The following is a 6,629-nucleotide window of genomic DNA, read 5'->3' on the forward strand; positions in this document are numbered from 1 at the left end:
TCTGCGTGTTCATCTCAAACTGCCACAGTAAGACTTTAGCCAAAGAGGCGACAGCACTGGTGAGGGACACAAAAGTGTTTCTTTATCGAGTTCTCCAGCCTGGTTATTCTCACTTAAAAATCTTGTTTTCAATGAGCTCTAATTGTTACAGTCTACAGTCCAGATTTTTACCTCAGAAACTTCAAATACACACAGCCTCTCAGTAATAAGCTGAAGACTTGTACATTTCCGAGGATATACGTTAAATGAAACTATGATCAAGAACTGGGCATAACGCTTGAAAGCGGTTCCTTGATGCATTATATTCCCATTTAATTTCAGCCTTCATTCCTCAGCTTTACGTTACGTTCTCCTTTTTTCATTGCATTCACACAGCTGACTAAATAGTTTCTCCATATTCAGCGTTGTCTTCAAGGGGTCTAGAAAAAGATGTCAAAATAACATCTCCAGCAGGAAGTGTGTAATGCTGCCTGTGCTGGCACGCTGTCAACTCCTGAGACAGCACAGCCTCTCTCCCTGACTTCCTCTTTTTTCATCTTGTTTCAGAAACAGGAGAAGGTTCCACTGACAGTAAGTAAATAACCAAATTGCTTTTCACTTTGCTAGGAGGGAGGCAACTCAGAAAGCACTTGTGTAAATGGAGTATTGCGCAGATGCAGGAAAAAAATTACTCTGTCACTCATGATGCATCACCCAGAGCAGCAAGAGGGCTGGACTACTGTGGTACTGTAGCACTGTAGCAGGCCCTGAGGCTCCAGCCTGGCCCTCAAGGACTCTTACTCCTACTTGGCATGGAGATATAATCTGTATCCTGGGAAGAAACAGAGGAGCAAGCAGATTTTTTTTTTTTTTTTTTTTTTTTTTACCTAGCATAAAGTCAAACAAACATATTGAATGCATGAGATCCACTTGGACTCCCAGTGCACTGAGGAGATCATGTGCAGGCACTCACTGAAGGTAGATATTGAGGTAACATAAAATAAAAATGTCAAAAGAAAAAAGAGAAATGCTGAAAGTGAATCTCCTCATGTAGAAGATGGCAAATGCAGAAAGAGAGTGGAGTGCACAGAGAAGGAGCAAGCGAGCTGCATTGCTGCAGCCGTAGTGTCCTGGAGGCACGTGCACATGTACGCAAACAGAAGTACTGCAGTACAGGTTACACACATACAGGCCTGAAGGAAACTCTAGCATTTCTAAACAATTAAAGCCCCAGCACATGGAAAAGTGAAGATGAGAGAGAGAAGAAAAAAAAAAAAAAAAAAAAGAGGGAGAGAGAGGAACAGGAGCAGCACAAGCAAAGCCCAGTTACATAACGAAATCGTCTGTCCAAATCCCACAGCACAGGGAATATTAAAAACATCTCTGTGTAGAGGCTGGAAAGAAGAGCAAAGCAAAGCAGTGTAAAAGTGGGCAGTCGGGGGACAGAGAAAATCAGCTGGACGGAGAGGGTGGACGGCGGAAGAACTGTACAGTAGTGGCGTCACAAAAAATGACTCTTTACACTGCTCTCGGCTCATTCAGAGAGACGGAAGTGTTTCCAGAGGGAGGAAAAATGGACACATACTCGTATTATCAGTACGGTGATGGGCTCTGACAGTCTCACTCCATGTCTCCATGCACCGTCTAAGCGCCTGTTATCTTGACACTTCAGTGAACTCAAGAGATGATACCACTACTCAGCACTCACTGATGAACTGCCTTTATTCAAAGCAACGGGTCATCCAATTAAAGAGAACCAAGACAAGGTCATCTGCACCTGCACATACCCAATGAAGAGAAGATAGTCTCAAAGCATTGGGTGTCAGTTCCTTTGTGAGATTTACAAAAGAGCAACATGAAACTTCAAAGTTATTTTGATATTGGAAACCATACTAGGAATAGTAATTTCAGTGACGTGCTGAACCTTTGATGTTTCTCCTTTTATTTATTTATTTTTTTTTTTACCCCCTGAAATATAACGAGTATCTGAAAAAATATTCTACCAGAGCAGTTCAAAATGCCCCCATGGTAAAAAAAAAAACTAAAAAAAAAAAAAAAAAAAAAAAAACTGGCAGCTACAGAAACCACCAGCATCATCTTTCCTAATATATATGGCAAACAACCAAAAGGGGGAAAAAAAAAAAGAGACACAAATGGTGGTTAAGTAGTACCATGTTCCAAAAACCCCATGGTATGTTGAGCAAATGTCAGCTTGCTTAAATCTAATTGTATTTGAATGAATTCCCTGAATTAAAAAGTGTGTGATTTAAACATATGTGCTCTTTTTTCTTCTTCTTCTCTTTTGCAGAGAAGACATATACTGTTTATACAGTAATTATGCCAAGGCACTGCATATTCAACACAAATTACCTCCTCGGAGCATCTTTAAACAGCAGCCAAGGAACTCAGTTGCTCAGTGGAAATGGAGCAGAGGTTTGACACAGAGATTTAATGACGAAAAATATCAACCAAGCAGATGTTCCTGGCCAAAACAACATAGGAATATTTATACAGACTATTGTACTATAAAAAAAATAATAATCAAAGCAAAAATGATGTTAGCTAACTGGGTCTTCTTGAAGATTTTTTTTTGCCAATTTCCCACTTCTATGTGCCAGTGTAAGGTTGTGTTTTAAAAATGTTGAACACAATCTATGACAGATTGTTTCAACAGCCAGGCTAAAGAAAAGATACAACAGAGAGTTTTAAAAGCACAAGTCAGTAAACTGTAACTATCAAAATGCACTTTTTAACAACCTGTAAGAAGGAGAGCATTAAAATGTTGCTCTAATAATCTGTCCTTCACACTGCAGGTACGGCTGTTTTTTTTTTTTTTAATTTATTTTTTTTAATCGTCATGTGACCAATTAAAGGCTCATATTAATGTGGCCTCATTAGACTCTGTGCAATGTCAACATAACCTGTAATAGGTACAGTTAAAGGACACAGTTGCTTGTAAAACCTTGGAATTTTTCTTTATTAAAAAGACAAAAATGGTGCCATGCTGAGAGGTTTATACCCTGACTCTATAGCTCTGAAATGCCTCCTGCATTTCCTCACCCTTTTTATATTGATTTACACCAGTAAGGAAGTGATCAGTCTAATTTTTAATATACAGTGGGTACAGAATAAAGCATTTTTTTTGATAGATGGTAAAGTCTTAATAAAAGGTTGTACATGTAAAAGTTGTACATCTTCCCCAAACTAATTGCTTCTGCAACTGTCATTGCATATAACCTTTTTCTTCCACTGTTCACTGACCCCAAATTCAGATCACCTGGGATCATGGATAAGTGCCCTCTCATGCACACAGCTGCGATAAAGCTTACTGACTGGAAAAAATAAATAGAAATCCACACTTTAATGACAAAAGAAAGTAGCTGGTTACTTTATCAGGGACAGATTCTATACCTCAGAGGTCAACCCATTACATCTTGTCCATTTTGTATGCTGTTTATCACATGGAGGACTACAGTGACTAAAAGTGTATAATCTCTGGAGCAGATTGCGGCACCGCTTACCCCCCAACTCTGTCCTGAATCTGACATTTTTACTGAGAAAACCTGTGAGAGAGAAACAAAACAACAGAACTGAAAACAACTCATTGAAATTGAATCAAAGTAAAGTGTGTTTTTCAAGACTTTGAGCCCTGACAATGACAAGAAGGCACTGCAGTGAAAATAACAATACAAACTCAACTACATGGCCTTATAATCTAGTGCTTGAGATGGCAAACAGAGCTTTATCTATACCCAAATCCAATTAAAGTGGAAACAGGATAGGGGCCCAAGACACATTTGTATCTCCAGATTCAATCTGCACTGCTTTTCAGAAGCAACAATAGATTATTATTTTATTTGATTGCAACAATTATTGTAACAATCAGCTTTCCACCTGCCAGACATTTTGACTGTCAGTGCAATTTTCCACACCACATTTGAAAACAGAGAACTGATCCTGGCAAACAAACACTCATTCTCCCTCACATGAGCACAGCTCTATGCTGAATCCGCATGACCGGTGTTTGGTCAACAAATCTCTTGACTGGACGAGATCGCAGCATGTTCAAACACACACACACACACACACACACACACAGAGGGTGAGAGAGGGTGAGAGAGAGTGAGAGAGAGTGAGAGAGAGAGAACAAATATAGTTTTGCACCTGTCCCTTCTCACACGCCTAAGCAAACAGCCTTGGGTCAGGAAGGGAGAGAGCCCCATGAATCTTGAGAAATACACACACTGCTTACACCCATTCATTACAGCAGTACCCCAGGGGTCGTCCTCCTCCCCATCTGTCTCCACTATACCAGGGCCACGAGCATTCCTACACCCAGGGCAGCATAGAGTCTCAACCTGTCAGTGTCCATGGGTCCAAAGGAGAAGGACCAGTAATAAAACTAAACAACCAGCAGATTGGGCAGAGCCACAGCTAAGGCACTGCTGACTGCAAAGGAGCAGAATAACACAAACTGATTTGCAATATGCTCCTTTGAAAAGGCTGGTGATTATTTTGACAGGATCCACACTGAGGTACAGTAACTGCATTATGGAGTGCCACGCTTCAAATGTCTATAATGGCATCATTACATAGACATGAGATTTAGAGGAAAATGTTAAATATTTAATTAAGCTTAAAATTTTAAACAGTAAACACATTGGTCGTTATGTGATTTGCTGCCATGACAAACAATTGATCAGTGTGGATGGTGTCTCTGTTTTTACCTAAAAAGCATTATAATAAACAGCTGATCTTGAAAATACGGAAACTGTGGGGATCAGTACTTCCTACAGGGGAACACAAAGTCAAAGAGAACTGGAGACCATGAGGCAACAGGAATTACACTGTGCTTTAGGTGCTCAATCTTATGGACAATTGAACTTAGAAAAAAATGTGATCACACTCTTTGAGGCTGATGTGTAAATCTAGAAATTATATTTTTCCACACTGAGACAGAAAATGTCAAACCCATAAACAACTCAGTAAAACAGATGAGCACAGCAACATGGCAATCAGTGGCTCAGCGGCACGGCATCTCTTGATACCACAGCAGTAATACATGTACTTTATCAAGTGCCCTATTGCTCAGAATAACTTTAGACAGAGCAAAATTCAGCTCACACAGACCATATGTTAGGGAGATGATATGAATACTGTGGAACAGCGAACGTAGTGGTGTCAAGGTTCTCAACTGGGTCAAAAACGGATATAACTTCATTGCACCAGAGAAAAGCTCTACGTTCAACAAAAATATATTCCATCCATGCATTATCTATACTGCTTATTCCTATCCAGGGTGACATTGGTGGGGTGCCGATCCCAGCTGACACTGGGTGAAATGTGGGGTTCACCCATAAAGAAACTCTATTCAAATATGTATATATTTTTTTAACAAATATCACACCAGCCACAGACAAAGTGTAATACCTTGATGCATCAACCTTGGTAGCACTGGCAATGTCAAAATTAATCTGACAGTGTAACATGACTGGATACATTTTAAGCATCATGTATGGCCAATGAATAAAAGTGAATTATAACTAGTAAGTGCAATGAAATCCCATTATAGCTTGCTAAGTAGCACAGCTGGATGGACCTGTTAGGACTCCCCTCTCAACAGTCACCCACCTTCAAAACATCACGTACAGTATGGACCTCATCACCTCCACCTGCACACAACAACCCAGAAACCAATAACTTCTCCTGTGCTGGAACAAAACTAATTGGGCTCAGGTTTGCAGTCTGTCAGGCAGTTGGAGGCAATTTGATAAAATACCACTTTATTTACAAATACCAGGAGCCATTGGCCCCAACTGCCACAAAGAGATGGCAACTCTCTGAAGAAGAATATCTGAAATTGCAAATTAAACTGAAACTGAATAAACAGATTACATAAGAGGGCAAACATACCCCAAAGAAATCTACTTTACAAGGACATTATTTAATAATTTGTGAATAAGTCAAGTCAACTGCTGGGTTGTTAAACTGTGATTTACCATGAAAACCCATAGAATTAAAACAGCAAGATGTCAGAATAAAACTACCTTCACATAAGCTTAAAAAGAAGAAAAATTTAAAGTCACAGAGCAAGAACAAAGCATATACTGTATGACACTAATTCATTGGTGGTACATAATAAAAACAAATTACGTTGAGCACTATCATTAGTCTCAGTGAAGCCAGACATATTTCTAATCATGTTTAAATTCTGCTGTTTCAATATTTGTGCCCCCAGTTTTACTTGTTTACTACTGTTAAATATTTAACATGAAAACACAGAGCAATCATACCTTTGATCACTAATGGTTTCCATAGAGAGGTCAGCAGTTACCTCATTAACCATAATGATTTTTATTCAAAACATTTATTAGAAGAGCTTACTATACTAAAGACTGTGATGGGATGGAGAAAGTGGAGCACCATGTCACATGTTACAGCCTCAGTTTTAACTTTCATCATGTTCTAACAATTTGGTTTAGCCAGACTCATCTACTGCAAATAAAATAACATCAGCACCCTATTCCTGAGTGCATGTAATTCAGTTCAGGTAGTCAGCCAAACTTATTCCAACAAGGGCAAAATTAATTCTAAATGCATTATAACCTAATTTTTAGTTAACTAGAACTGTGTATGTAACCAGCTTAATC

This window comes from Mastacembelus armatus, chromosome 13, assembly GCF_900324485.2.
Source record: "Mastacembelus armatus chromosome 13, fMasArm1.2, whole genome shotgun sequence".
NCBI classification, from domain to species: Eukaryota; Metazoa; Chordata; class Actinopteri; order Synbranchiformes; family Mastacembelidae; genus Mastacembelus; species Mastacembelus armatus.